Source organism: Stegodyphus dumicola, chromosome 12, assembly GCF_044657685.1.
Source record: "Stegodyphus dumicola isolate Sdum_Otavi_A_Nest chromosome 12, ASM4465768v1".
In the NCBI taxonomy this organism is placed as follows: Eukaryota; Metazoa; Arthropoda; class Arachnida; order Araneae; family Eresidae; genus Stegodyphus; species Stegodyphus dumicola.
The window spans coordinates 40,543,034-40,559,814 of NC_140779.1; positions in this window are offsets into that span (position 1 = coordinate 40,543,034).

The window sequence follows — 16,781 nt, forward strand, 5'->3', positions numbered from 1 at the left end:
AATCAGTATTTTAGTATTATTAGCTGCATGGGAATAATCTTTTCATTTTAAGCAACTTATTTTAATTAGATAACTCTTTTATATTCTAGCAGAATTTGAATAATAATAGCAATAGCTCTGATACAATATACTGATAGGTAACGTAGCTTTTGTAGTTAAAATACCATTGCTGTTGTTGTTAAAATATTAACATCAACAGAAATTTAATATTTTCGGCCTTATCAAAAGTCTTTCATTCTTTTTAATCAATATAGCGTCCAGAGAACAATATGCGATGTAGACAAACGTTCTTTTAGGAGACCCTAAATACTGATTTTCTTGCTTTCATGAGAGAAAAACAGAATTATTAAAAAAAATTAAATAAATAAATAAAAATCTGAAACCTTTCAGATTTTTATACATATATTTAAATTATGCAAAACATATATTTAAATTATGTCCAAAGGAGCGTTTTTTTAACGTTTTTGTGTGTTAGATTTATTTATTAAATATCATGTTCTTCTCACTTAAACCATAAAATTCAATTCAACAGCAATATCGCAAAATAATTTCGAAAGAGCATATCTTTAGAATTTCGAATACACTGTTTCGCGCGCTGGAGATAAAAATATTTTTTCCGTACAACGTTGCCATTGCTCGCCTTAAAATCCTTGAGTTTGTTAATCAAAAATTCGTTAAATTTTTACAAAATATAAAATCGATAATAAAACAAATTCCAAATTTCAAATTTGGACTTTCAGATGCCCATATTCGCAGTAGGATTACGTCATTCAAAATTCGATGGCTGTAGGTACCGTTGTCTTATCACAATGCGAGAAACATACATACATTCATGCAGATTCTTCATTATTTAATTTCTTCAAATATTATACAGGGTTCTAATATTTGGTGGCAAAGATTTAAAAACTGATTCGCCGTGTATAGTGAATCAACGCAAAATGCCAAAACGAAATCAATAGTCTGGACAAATTGCCCCTTTGAACTAATAAAAAATGGTTTGGAGCCCTCTAAAATCTGAAATCCTTAACTTTGGCTTTCGGGCTTTAAACGAGAATTAGGCCTTTACAGTAACACAGCAGGTCGGTTCTTGGTTATCAGGAGGATAATGATGATAATAACATATTATTATTAATTTTATTTATTACAAAGTTTGTTCTTAATTCTCTTTGTATAAATTTGCAAGATTTATTTTTGGAAGCGAATCGCATATATTTGAATGCATAGAGAAGCCCATTATTCTTTTAAGTATTATAAAACTATAAGATGATTGTAAAAGTAATTAATTTTTACTTTAGCACATACCAGATTTTTAATTTAATATTTATTTTTGTGTGCACAATTTTACAACATCTGATAAACGAAAACAGAGGGTTTTAGTCTCAATGAAATTTCCCAATAATAAGGATAAATGACTTTTCGTAGCACCCTTTATCTTGCGAGAAAAAGCAAAATCGACAGGTAACAAAATACAGATGGCCCCTTTCTTGGGCTTATAGAAAAGCCTCCACTTGGGCTTTAACTCACGGTAAGAAACTAAGCTAATGCTAACTAAACCGAACTTAGCCGCAGCTGTACAAAATTATCTAACGTAGTTGGCCCTTAATTAAATTAACCGGTGAATATTAACAGGCACGGTACAATGCGGTCAAGCGTAGTAAGATTTAGCTTTAAACAATGAAGTAGCCTCATGGCAAACAGGAGGCACTAAGGACTCCTAAGATCTTCTGCTAAAGTAAGCGAAACCTTCCTTTAAATATTCTTCCTACCTCATTTACATGCAATACGATACTAAAAATTTATCCTGGTAGGGAACAAACAGTAGGTGGGAAACGAGAATAGACAGTAAAGCATGTTTAAAAATTATAACACCTGTTTAGAAACTTAAAATAATTCTTACATATCCATTATATCAATAATAGTATGAAAGAAGATAAAGTAACGATGATACAAATTTTTGAAATATTTATTCCAAAAAGGCTTTCAAATTCTTTCAAAAAAACTATTCCAGTCTTCTTTCATTGGTTGCAAAACATATATTTTGAGATCTGAAGTTACTTTCCCAAGTTTACAGTCATCATAACCTGTAAATTACTGATTTATCTTTACTTTTTTTTTTTAATTTAATCATTTTATCGATTTTCTCTTATGTTTTCTTTTATCTCTCTTCAATAGGCGACGTTAGGAATCACCTCGTAGTTCATCCTTGAAATTTAACACTTACTTTAATCCCTTTTCGTGTTAGTTGCATAATGTTCTTAAAATATGTTTACTTTTTACTTGCGCTATACTTATCTTTCTTCAATAATATTTATTTTAGGTGAATGAGTTACGAAATAATGTTTGTTACATGCGTTAGGATACAAAATAATCATCGCAGCACTCTAAACGAATAAAAAATGCACAATAAAGTTCTTTATTCATTTGGATTTTGAGTATCATTTCATCTTTTGGTTTTTCTGATATTTCTTTTTCAAGTTTTAAAACTTGCTCCCTCCCCAGGCGCCTAAATTCTGCCACCCAGTGCGGCTGGTCCCTCCCTCAATCTTCATCCTACTGATAGTTTAAATGTAACTAATTTTTTTTCTGTCTTGTAAACATTATGAAGGAACATTATTGGCAAGTCTATTTTATTTGTCACAATTTTTCATTTGTTACATGGCATTTACACTTTACAACAAATGGAATAAGTTCAATGTATTTCAGCAGAGATATTTATATGCCACTGATTTATGCTTGTTCTTTACCCTTTAGAAACATCTATACATACAATAAAAGACACACACACACATATATATATGAGTCTTCTTCTGAGTGGTAAAGGCAAAAGTAGGTTAATGTGGTCATCTAAATAAAGGCGATAGGAAGGTTTTTTTTTTTTTTTTTTTTTTTTTTTTTTTTTTTTTTAATTTAGAATGAATATATAGTGATGAGCTAACGAATTCTCGCAAAGAAATATTACGAATCCTTTGTTATAGTTGTCTTTACTTTGTTCTTTTTGTTTGCTGAAAACAAGTAAATTAATTCTATGCTAAAAACCAAAAGCGTTTCAAGGATTTACGATTGGAAGCTAAAATAATTTCCAGAAATTACTTCGAGGAAGTTCCTGATCTGCCTTGCGATATCTGTACAAAATAGATTATTGCAGTAAAGTAATTATCAAATAAAAAGATGAAAATGGTGAAGAGCTCACAGACGAAAAATTAGAAGCGATTTTTAACGTTTATCATCCAAAGACATATGTCATGGAAGAACTAACATAACCAATACCCAGAAAAAGATAATAGAAACTAGATAATTTTATTTTATATTAAAACGCGGAATAAAAATAAATGATTTTGGAGATTTCGCTGAAACGATTTTAAAAGGAAAACTGTATAATGAAATTCCTTACATTATTTTTTTTAAAAAAATAGCTAATAATTTTCTCTGTTAATGACACTGAATCTGAAGAGCTTTTATTTCAGTCACATTTCGTTTTCAGTATTTTCGCAAGAAGATCTTTGACCGTACGTCATATTTCAGCTTTAATAATAATCTCCTTAAATGAGTAAGTAACCTTTAAAAAAAATTAATCCTTAACTTAATTTAATAACTTTCTGAAAAATCCTCTCAGAAATTAATTCTCTTCCGAAAATTAATTTATGTAAAGAAATAAAATAATGCACGCCAACTTCCAGCATGAATTGTGCCGCATAATTAAATTCGTTTATTACCTATACTATTAAAAATCTGTGCCCGTTTGTCTGTTTAATTAAATAAGTTTTATTTATATATTTATTTAGTTTTTGTTTATTTTTTATGCACGATTATTTATATTTCCTGTTTTTGTAAAGAGTGAAACATTTAATTAGAATTCGATATTTTGTTTTTATAAAATAAAGAGTTAATGTTAATTGTTGTTGTTAAATTGTCCATAGCTCATGACAGGATATGGTGTTAGCTCCTAAAAGCTTAACTCCAATGTTACAGATTTATTGATGTTTTAGTTAATCATGTTTCTAAATTGAAATTCAAAGTTTTATTCAGAGTTGGTAGCCAGAGTTAACCACAACTTAACACTTAAAACACAACAGCTGAGTTTCAAAAAGAAATTTTGAATGGAGAATTAATTTCACCAAAAATAGTCAACAAAATTTTTTTAACATCGATTTCCAATTAAATGTGGCAAAATCTGAAAATAAAAGTATTAATGAGTTCGCGGCTGAGACATCGGTGCATCAAACGAAGAAAACCATTTGTAATATCGTACCTAAATTAGAAATTCTTGAGAGCTAGAATATTGAAGAACTATGTAGCGACTATTCGCTGAGTTCTTCTAAGTTAGGAGTCCAAAGAATGGTTAAATTTACCTTTTATTCCAACTCAAAATATATTAACAGAAGTCCCCTTCTCGGGCTTTCAGTAAGCCACCACTTGGGCTTTAGTTCAACCAGCCGAAGCGGCATAATAAATTAACTAACAGAGTTGGTCCTTATTTAAGATCGCCGGCGTATACTAATAGGCACGTAATACGGCCGAATAATATTAGCATTAGACTAGCAGCAATAACGTTGTCGGAAGCTGAAACGCCTTCTCTTACACTCTTCTAGTGAAATGACCCAGACTTCAGCTTAAATGCTGGTTTCTACCTCATTTACATAAAACGTAATCCTGAAAGCTCATTCTGGCAGGGAGGAGTAAGTGGATTTATATTATATTAGCATTATATATATTTATATTAGCGTGTCGAAATTCTTAGTTTATGGCAACCTGTTTCACTTTCCCTTTTCACTGTGCACGGACGGAAAAATGTGCATCGTTCATTCTTGTAAACAATTTTTAACAAACTAGGTAAATCACATTTCGCGTTGTCATTGCTTATAACAAATATGCCAAATTTCAAAATGAGTCAATATATAAATTTACGTATTGTAAAATTTTTACTTGTTTAAATTTCGAACTGGAAAAGAAGGAACCAAGTAAGTTAAATAAAAAAAAAAAAGAGAGAGATTAATAAATATATTCAGTTAACATTGATGAGCTAAAATTTTGAGAACTAATTTTTTAAAAAGTTTTCGTGCGATTTTTACAAAACTTTAGTCGTCTCACTTGGAGTCGCAGAATCAAAATATGGGGGGAAAAAAATAGGTTTTGCCCTTTCAAGAGAAAGTTCGATTTTTCGTCAAAATACTTACTTTTGAACAATGCTATATATAAACCTAATATATATCCTGAGTAGTCGCGCTTTCGGGACATGAAAAACGGAGTTAAATTTCTTCAATCGACCTAGTAGAATGGAGGATATAGAACTGTCCCCCCTTTTTTTTTTTTTTTTTTTATTTCCAGAGTGTACTTAATTGGGGAACTTCTCTAAAAACTTATCCTATCATTATATTTCGTAAAAGCCATGCCTACCGAAGGAAACCTTTTCTTATCATTTTGATAATAATGATAGTGGTAATAATGATTATGATGATGATGATGATGATGAAAGACGTGTTACTTAAATTAGGCAAAAGTACAACTATGTATTTGGCACGGATTTTAATTTAAAACTTAGTTGGGGTTTTAATTAGAATCTACGCCAAATACAAGACTGCTGTTTTGCTTAATTTTAAATTTTACTTTGGCGTATTTCTTTTTCCTTTTGATAAAAAAAGTTAATCTGATGTAATAATTTCGTGTTACTTTTTGAAACGACAAAAACTAATCGACGTTAAGAAAATATCTTATCTCATAGTATAAATCGCTCTTAGAAATCACAGTTCCTCCAAAAGAAAGCGATGTGAGACTACGGAGTGAAAGGTAGAAATCTTTCGAGCTTCACCCACGGTCATGTTAAGTAACACCGCTACCCCCTATGTGGGATCAGTTTTTTGAGGTCAGCGGAAACACGTTTTCCCGGTCGTACCACGCCAAAGAACGTGACTTTGGAAAGGATACCGGGGGCCACCTGTCGTACGCTCGTGAAGCGAAATAGCTAACACTCTTTCACACCCATTCACCATCCACCCGCGTATATATTCATCCCGGTGACTTCTTGGAATTAAAGAAATTCATTAAATCGTAACTGTGTGTTGAACTCACTGTAAGTGAAACCTCTGAACACGACATTTCAACCCGGGTTTATATCTCGGGCAACAGACTGACCGTATGGGTGTTTTCATGGTTATTCCCATGCGCAACGTGACTATAAAATTAACTAACATTAAAATCTGATCCATCAGCGGCCGAATGATAAAGTCGCTGAACACTGGTAGTTTGGTCCGGAGTTCAAAAACCGGCAAACGGGCTGGCATCATTTTAGGAGTTTTCCCCGAGAATTATTTCATTAAATAATAATTTCAAATCATAACAAATAATTTTAAATAATAATAAATAATTTCATTGAAAGTTAAACTTAGAGTAAAAAATTAGCTGCATATAAACCATTCACAACGAAGACGTTAGGAACATTCTTCTGTTTCTTAACTAGAATTATAATGCGAAAGCGTATACAAATTATCATTTAAATATAAATTGCGTGAATACAATACAAGAATATACAAATTCCAAAACTCAATAATATATGCAATAAATACAAATATATGATGTAGAAAGGGAAATGGTCAGACAGAAAATCGCTGAATACTGGTAGTTCGGTTCGGGAATCGAATACCAGCGAACGGGTTGGCTGCATGGGCATTTCGTGGTTTCCCTCTTATGTAACGCGTATACGAATGCATTCCCTTCGAATTAGTTTGGTTTGGTTTATTTAATTACGGCAGAGCACTCGAGAACTATATGCCTAAGAGGAAAGATGCCTTTGTGGAGGACTTTCTAAGGGAAACTGGCTCGTATACACTTTACACTTGGAAAACTGCGAAAACGACCATGCAGCCAATCCGTTCGCTGGGATTCGGACCGAATTAGTAGTGTTTAGAGACTTTACCGTTCGGCCCCTAGTTTCGCTTAGAAAGTCCTAAACGAAGGCATTCCTTCTCTTAAGCAGATAACTTGAGATGCTTTGCCATAATCAAGTAAACCAAACCAAATCCTACTGTAAGATTATGCCGTTGATTTTTAAGCTCATTTTTAATTTTTTGAAAAAAAAAAAAAAGGATAAATAAGGACTCGGTAAACGCATATTCCAGTGTAAACCGTATTTTATAATTCCAATTTTCTGCGTCTACAATTTTTAACATTATTTTCCCAAAAGTGCTCGATGACTTTTGTGAGATAATGTATAAAAAGTTGAAACTATCAAAAACTGGTAAAATTATTTCGCTCTTCTTTAAACCAATATCTGTTGTTGCCAGTTTATGAAACTTAGCATCTTCAGCGCTGAATATAATTAAAAATTACCCTCAACAGAATTTTAATTTTAAAATCTCCGCTTCTTTCTGCATTTCTTTTGGAACGTAAAATTAAATAATCAAAAAAAAATATGAAAATATTTTTTTAAAAAATTATAATACCATCTCAAAAAAAAATTTAAAAAAAAATTTAGAGAGGTTTGCTATCTATTTATTACCACAAAATTTCATCATAATATTTAATTTTATTTTATATGTAAGTGTAATTGGAACTAGACCGACAGCCGATGTTCACTAAACTCCACTTCATGCAAAGGCATAGACAGAATGACGGAAGTCGTGATAGTCAAAGTCAGGAGAATGTTGATGAAAAGAAGCAATCAAAGTATCAAAGACCCGTACGAAGGCAGTTACATCATCCTTTTATCAGGCAGTATTATAGAGGTCTATCTAGAGGGCCTCCATAAAACGCTGAACGTTTTGGGAACAAAGGAGAACGAAGTGAAAGGAAAAATGAAGAAAGAGTTCTGAAAGATGGAAGAGGTAATTATTAGGCTCCTAGGTGAATTTATCAACGGTACTTTAAAAGCAACCTCAGCTGTCCCAAGAATGAAACTGAACGCAGCCAAAATAGAGTAGATGGAGAAACAACTACCAAAAGTACAGAAGTAGATGAAGAAGAAAATCAGCCTAGTGGTAAAGGTTCTAGACTTCGTCCACCTAGCAGACTAAGACGGCCCCGCCGAGGGGGTTCACATCTTAGGCCAGATCTTCGAGGGCTATCAGAAATGCAGAAGATGATGACAACGACAGTGACTACAGTGATGATGATGCAAAACTTAAAAGGCAATATCCGAAGTGAACTGTACGTAAATAAATGAATTATAGAGATTTTGTATAGAACTCTACCTTTTTACTTCCTTGTACGAAGTAAAAGGAAGTATTGTAATCGCGAAAAGTTTCAGGCAGCATATTTCAACGAAAATATCCATTTTGGCCGCTATCGAATGCAATTTAACGATGTTTTTGCGTGATATCTGTACGTAAGGACAGAATAAAATACTCTTTTCCTTCAAAAAAATTATAAAACTGCTTTAAAATTAATTCTGAAGAGAATTTTTCGTGGCGTCTGAACGAACGTATGTACGTACGTATCTCGCATAACTCAAAAACGAGTAGCCTCAGAACGTTGAAATTCTGTATATAGGACTGCTATAACATGTAGATGTGCACCTCGTATTTTGGTTGCAATCGGCCGCAACAAACGTATATAAATATATTTATATATATATCCACTCTATTACCCGGCTCAGTAATTTCAGTTTCCTTACTCTTATATGTTTGTAAATTGCACATTTTTTTCTTTAAAAATGATTGAATTATATTTTTTTTAATCTTCCGGTTAAGGATTTTATGCCTTTAGTAAATCTGTGTGCAATATTTTTAGAATTATCAGCAATTTTAAAGTTGTTTAATTGCCACTAAGCCTGTTTTTAATGGCGGCCATTGATGTTTACATTTGAAACAGGAAACTAGTGGATTCGTTGCCAATCTAGAGAAACTTAGCTTCGCAACAACAAAGATAACGCATTCATTTATTATTGCCAATTAAACCATGCTTAATTCTTTCTGGAATTTTTTCGAGGAAATAAGCGTTTGAGATTTACTTCGTAATTTTTAATATAGATATTTTGAGTTTTTATGTATTTTTGCCTTCTCGCGAAGTAAGAACTCAATTAATTAAATGAGAAATACTCAATCGTCTGTTAAAAACTGTTTCTTTTCTGTTTTGTTTGCTTAATTTCTTTTATACATAGTTCTAGCTTTATTATAGTATTTGAATAGAACATGTGGCAACGATTAGATAATTCTTTAAATGATATACATTTTGTGCATTCTGAGTTATAATATGAATGAAATATAATACTGTTAATTAACCCTAGCGCCAGAGTGTCGCTATGGTAAACAAAGTGAATTTTAAAGAATACATTTCTTCTATTGTGGTTTATGCGCTGTCGGCGAAGTAAGTTTAATTCAATCTAATAAGTTTAAATAAAATGCAAGAAAAAATGCGTATAATTTAATATTCCGTACGAGGAAGTTATGTTGTGTACACATCAGATTTTTTTAATTATATTCCATTTTATCTTACTTTACTTATTATTACTTGTTTTTTGTTGTATTAGATTCGGTTGAGGCCAATTGTAAAGTCAGGAGGGTCGAATATAAGCATAACTGTAAATTACTTATTGTAATTAGACAGAATAATTACTGAGAAATGGCAACAGCTTGTTTTGGTTGTCATTCGATTTTCATTCAAAAAAAAATTATAGACATGCACGATTCAGAATGAAAGTCTGTTACAATATTTATGTTTAAGATTAAGTTATGTGTAGGTTTCGTAAGTTACGAGTACATTTTATCATTCAATAAATGTTTGTTTTCTTATGAGTGATTAATTTAAATACACAAGAAGTTAACACATAGCAGACGATAGTGTTCCCAAAAACTGCATTAAGGAAGTTTGTAATCTACCAAATACAAAATATTAGAAGTCTGCTCTACTTATGACAGCATTTGTTAGTTGTTGACAGCATTTGTTGTTAAATTTTATTAAAAGGTTTCAAGTAAAACGCCTTTTTAAATGAATAATGCTGTATTGCGTTTCATACTTATATTATATTGAAGATAATTTAAACATCTTATACATCATCATTTGACAACGACGTAAATTTATCACGGATGTGATTCATTGCGGTCTGAAAACAACAATGATCTCAAAACGAATTTCTTCTGAATGTTTAATAAAAATATATTCGCATTTTCTCTAGCATTAGTTCCATATTTTGTTATTAATATATTTATTTTTCTCTTCTTTTCGTGCATTTTAATTTTAACATTTACTTTAAAATTGTATAGATTAATTTTAATTTATTAAAGAATTGCGAAAGCAACATGAAATCAGCATGAATATTGCCTTGTGAGCTCATGGAGGTATTTTCAGATATAGTATTAAATATGCAGTTGTAGTATTTGCTTATTTTTGAAACTGATACAGCATTGTCTAGGAAAGCCTTTGATTATTATTAACCTTCACAATTATTTTTCATTCATAATCATATCATGACGAAACCTGTATCACGTAGATTACAAAGAATTTAAGAACTGGTTTGGGAAAAAGAACAGAACTGCATATCCAGCAGAGACAACTGTAATTACTGCTATGTCTTTGATCAATAGCTCCTGATCTTTAATCAAGAGAAAAACAATAAAATCTTAAATGCTGTTTTTATTTAAAAATATTACATCAAAGAATTTAAGAAAATATTATTAAAGGTGGCGAAAGCAAGGGAATAAATTACCTAGCATTGAAACGAAAGTCGCAAAATTGTCAGCTGAAGAATCAGGATGAGGAGTTCTTGTTATTTACTCTACTTTTTATCCTAATTTGCACCAAAAGGCTATTATTTTCGTTTTGGCATTTTGCGTTGGTTCAGTATAAACGGCATTTCGCTTTTCAAATTGTTGCCACCAAACGTTGCAACCCTGCATTATATTTAAGGAAATTAAATAATGAAGAATCTGCATGAATGTATGTATGTTTCTCGCATTGCAAAAAAACAACGGTGCCTAGAGACATCAAATTTTGAATAACGTTGCCCTCCACCCGAATATGGGCATTTGAAAGCCCAAATTTGGAATTTTTATTATCTATTTCATGATAATAAACGATTTATTATCATGAAATAGATAATTACGTTTTATTATCATGAAATAGATAATTACGATTTATTATCATGAAAAGATAATTTAATGAAACATTCGTTAAATTATCATGAAATATGATAATTTCATGATAATTTAACGAATGTTTGATTAACAAATTCAACGATTTCAAAGCGAGCAACGGCAACACTGTACAGGTAAAAAAATCATTATCTCCAGCGTGCTTGGCTGTGTATCGAAAATTATAAAGATATGCTCTTTTTTAAATTATTTTCGGATATTGCTGTTGAATTAAATTTTATGGTTTAAATGCGAAGAACATGATATTTAATAAATAAAGGTAACACACAAAACGTTAAAAGAACACTCCTTTGGATGTAATATAAAATCTGAAAGTTTTTTTTTTAAATTTTTTAAAATTTAGCACTATTATTTTTCTTGTAATTCCCCCATTGTAATAGTCTTTATACTTCATCTCCAGCAGTGGTCTTCAAACTATGTTCCAGGTAACCCTGGGGTTCCTTGAGTCAAAATAAAAATCTCATGTGTACACCACATGACTTCCTTGTATTGGAATATTAAATTATACGCATTTTTTCTTGCATTTCATTTAAACTTATTGGATTGACTTAAATCTACTTCGCCGACAGCGAATAAACCACAATAGAATAAATGCATTCTTTAAAATTCACTCTAGTATTTGTTTACCATAGCGACACTCTAGCGCTAGATTCACTTAACAGTATTAATAATTATATAACAGTTAACTTATATAATAATTATATAACGGAAACTAACTGTTATATAATCCAATAATTATATAACAGTTAACTTATGTATTTCCTTCATATTATAACTCATAATTGACAAAATTTATATCATTTAAAGAATAGAATTATCTAATGTTGCCACATGTTCTATTCAAATACTATAATAAAGCTAGAATGATGTAGAAAAGAAATTAAGCAAACAAAACAAAAAAAGAAACAGCTTTTCACAGACGATTGAGTGTTTCTCATTTAATTAATTCAGTTCTCACTTCGCGAGAAGGCAAAAATACATAAAAACTTAAAATATCTATATTAAAAACTACGAAGTAAATCTGAAACACTTATTTCCTCGAAAAAATTCCGGAAACAATTAAGCATGATTTAATTGGCAATAATTAATGAATGCGTTATCTTTGTTGTTTCGAAGCTAACTTTCTCTAGATTGGCAACAAATCCACTAGTATCCTGTTTCAAATGTAAACATCAATGGCCGCCATTAAAAAAAGGCTTAGCGGCACTTAGACAACTTTAAAATTGTTGATAATTCTAAAAATATTGCATACAGATTTACTAAAGGCATAAAAACCTTAACCGGAAGATAAAAACAACATAATACAATCATTTTTAAAGCAAAAAATGTACAATTTACCAACATACTTCGTACAAGAGTAAAGAAACTGAGATCACTCAGCCGGGTAATAGAGTGGATATATATATAAATATATTTATATACGTTTGGTACGTATACCAAAGTACGAGGTGCACATCTACATGTTATAGCAGTCCTATATACAAAATTTCAACGTTCTGAGGCTACTCGTTTTTGAGTTATGCGAGATACGTACGTACATACGTTCGTAGAGACGCCACGAAAAATTATCTTCAGAATTAATTTTAAAGCAGTTTTATATTTTTCTTTTTGAAGGAAAAGAGTATTTTATTCTCTCCTTACGTACAGATATCACTCAAAAACATCGTTAAATTGCATTCGATAGCCGTCAAAATGGATATTTTCGTTGAAATATGCTGCCCGAAACTTTTCGCGATTACAATACTTCCTTTGTACTTCGTACAAGGAAGCAAAAATTGAGAAAAAAATTATAAAGCACTCACAATAGTTCACTAGTGTTTATGAACTAAGATATATCAAGATACATTTAGTTATAGATTAGTTTTAAAATTTAACATGAGATCATCATATGTCAACCTGCAGTGCTTTGCAACACTAAGCAGTTTTCTAATGGAAAATGAATTGAATTTGGATGGTGGTGTTAAAATGTATACTATGGAGCCTCTTCTTCAATTGGAGAACACTATAAGAGAATATTTCCCTAATAGAAAAAAGTAAGCATGATTTTATAAAAAAATCCGTTCGAGTACAACGGTAAATCAGAATACTTTCCAATGAAGAAATGTGAACAATATATATCAACAATATCGATATACCAACAGACGTTTCAACGTTAAAATCTAAATTGAAGCTAGAGCAGCTCCTACATTTTTGGTTTTAATTTCTGCAGAATACCTAGAAATTTCTCTTTCTCATACGCCTAATAGACACTTTAATGCCATTTGGGAAAAAGTATTTAAGTAAAAAATCCTTCTCAACATATGTGGCAACAAAAACAAAAAAATAGAACTAAATTAAATGCCGAATATGGAATCCGACTGCAGATGTAACATCGATAGAACTAGACTTCGACAGTGGGTTACAGCCGAAAACATCGCGGCAAAAACATCGCAGACGAAAATGTCGCGGAGAAAACAACGCAAGGCGAAAACGTCGTGCTACAAAACATCGTGGGAGAAAACATCGCAAAGAGAAAACATCGCAGTTCGAAAACATCGTGGTACAAAACATCGTCGTCGAAAATAAAGCGGTTCAAAAACATCGCAATTTAAAAACATCGTCGTCGAAAATATCGTGGTAAAAAATAAAGTATCTACAAATCATCGCATGACGATAACATCGCAGACATGCTTTTTTCAGGCATGCTTTAATAAGTGTAAATGGATATTCCCATAATGATTTGTGAGCGCAAGATGGAAAGAAGGATAATTTTTACTTTCATATTTTTTATTAATTAATAAATTTTTGCTGAGAAAATAAAAAGGAAACTTAAGCATAAAAAATTAATGCAACTTATAGCACTTAATAGAATTTTAAACCGACATAGTTAACTAACAAAGGCCATTAATAAATCATTTTTATAAAGTTTTTACTGGTAATATTTCATGAAAAGTATAATCTATAAGTTACATTTAATTTGCTATGCTTAAGTTTCCTTCTTACGTTTTCAGCAAAATTTTATTAGTTAATAAAATATGTGAAAGTAAAATTTATCCTTCTTTACACCTTGCGCTTACAAATCATTATGGGAATATCCATTTACAATTATTAAAACCTGAAAAAAGCATGTCTGCGATGTTATCGTCATGCGATGATTTGTAGATACTTTATTTTTTACCACGATATTTTCGACGACGATGTTTTTAAACTGCGATGTTTTTGAACCGCTTTATTTTCGACGACGATGTTTTGTACCACGATGTTTTAGAACTGCGATGTTTTCTCTTTGCGATGTTTTCTCCCACGATGTTTTGTAGCACGACGTTTTCACCTTGCGTTGTTTTCTCCGCGACGTTTTCGTCCACGATGTTTTTGCCGCGATGTTATTGGCGGACACCCGACAGTGTGTGTAAAAAGAACAACACACGTCTGTCACTAAAGTAATACAAGCGTAGGTGACACCTCGACCACGTTGTTGTTGTGACTTATCTCAGTTGCCTGACAGTAACATCAAAACAAGTCCACGAAATTCATCTTGGCAAGGAGTGAACGATTGCGCCTGCCGTTGGCAACAGCCTTGAACATCATGCAGGTGACAGTACGACTTAACTCAGTTCCGCTCCCAACTTTGAAGGAGATCACCCCGAGGGGGGGACAGGTCCGAGGGTATCCAATACCACCAACCTCTCGAGAGGACTTACAGTGCCCACATGCGCACAGACATTATACATTTATGAACATGCATGGTTTCTCCGGGATTCGAACCCGTGTTCTTCGGTACGTCAGTCAGAGACACTAACCATTATCTCGATTGGCGGCCAGAGCACGAGTTAGTGCTATTAATAAATAAATTACATTAATTTTATGTTAAATTTGTTTTAATAAAAAAATGCAACATTTTTCTTTAATTGTCTTTACATAAAATACGTATAGCAAATTGATCCACTTTAAATATTCATATTGATCTACTTTAAGTTAAGGTTTATTTTTCTAAGAGTGGGATGGGGTTCCTCCCCCCACCCCCCTCCCCGCTCGAATAAACCTTAGAGTTCAAAGGTTCCGTGAGCAAACAAAGTTTGAAGACCGCTGGTATAGAGAGGAGACGAAACTGAATATTCGCGCTTCATAGCTGCCACGGATCTCTATCTGCTATTTTCCGTGAATCACATGCAATTATTTATTAGGTTTATTTCCTTTTCACTGAGCATTTTTTTTTTTTTTTCCAAGACAAAAATGTAACATTGACTCATATTTGCATGGCTTAGTAACCAGTTTTAGCATTCACGCTCTATGAGCAACATGTGTTTTTATTTATAAAGTTTGAGAATAACACCAAGAAATTCTTAAACCTTTTTCGGTCGGTAAGCAATGTCACGACTTCATAGCTTTCCGTGCAAGCAACCGGTCGTACTGCACGCATGCGCGGTCCCAAATAACCTGTGTTAACCGTGTATTGAGTTTCTAAACGACTGAGATTTCTATCTCATTAAATTGAACGAACTTTCGTTTATTAACTCGCTTCCGAGTGTCACTGTACGACCGAGATAGGGCACCGAACTGATGAAATTATTGTCTACCATTTCGAAATGGAACTCTCATTTGTCTGTCTTGGAGAAATTTTGATCATGCAAGTCCTTATTTGTAGCACGCTGAAACTACGAATTCCATTTCAGAAGAAAATTATCAATTCAACTTAAAGAGACTTCATTCAATCTACGGCCTTTAAATAACAAATCTTAAAAAAAAAAAAAAAAAAAAAAAAAGAGAGAGAGAGAGATTTGGCTTATATCCATGAAAATTCGTTGATTCATAAAAAAGAGACTCATTCACACGTAATTTAGACTAAGAACAATCAAATTCGAAACTGAATCAGATCAACTCCAAAAACTTGGAACGATTCCTATTGTGTCGAGAGGTTGTTGAGGCTCAGCCAAATTTTTGAATAACCGAAGTCCGAGATTTAATATAGTCCAAAGTAAAATTTAATAGGTCTGCACTTTTTTTACGAAAGTATGGAAAATTCAATAAAATACATTTATTATTATTAGCCCAAAAGGGGTTACCCCAGAAGGGCTATTAATTTCGTTTTGGCATTTTGCGTCTATTCGCTTTCTGCGTTGATTCACTTTTCAAGCTGTTGCCACCAACTATTACAGCCCTGTATTATAGTTAAAGAAATTAAATAATGAAGAATCTCCATTAAATATATGTATGTTGTTTCTCGCATTCTTATAAAACAACGGTACCTAGAGCCATCCAATTTTGAATAACGTAATCCTCCACCGAATATGAGCATCTGGAAGCCCTAATTTGGAATTTGTTTTATTATCTACTTCATATTTTATCAGACGTTAAAGAATTTTTGATTAAGAAAAGCGATTTCAAAGCGAGGAATGGCAACACTGTACGGGAAAAAAAAAAAAAAAAAAAAAAAAAAAAACCACTTTTATTTCCAGCGCGCAAGACTGTATCTCGGAAATTCTAAAGATATGCTAATTTTAAAATTATTAAAGATCTTTTTATCTTGTTCCAGCTAGGAGGATCATAACTGTGCCCTTATAATGATAATGATAATGATATATTACTATGATACGTGATGAATAACGAAAAAAGTGTTATACCATGAAGTATTGAAGTACAATGGAATACATTCCATTATTCGAGTAAATAAACGCTACATATCAATAGCTCTGTATACCGGGGTATTCTATTGTTAATAAA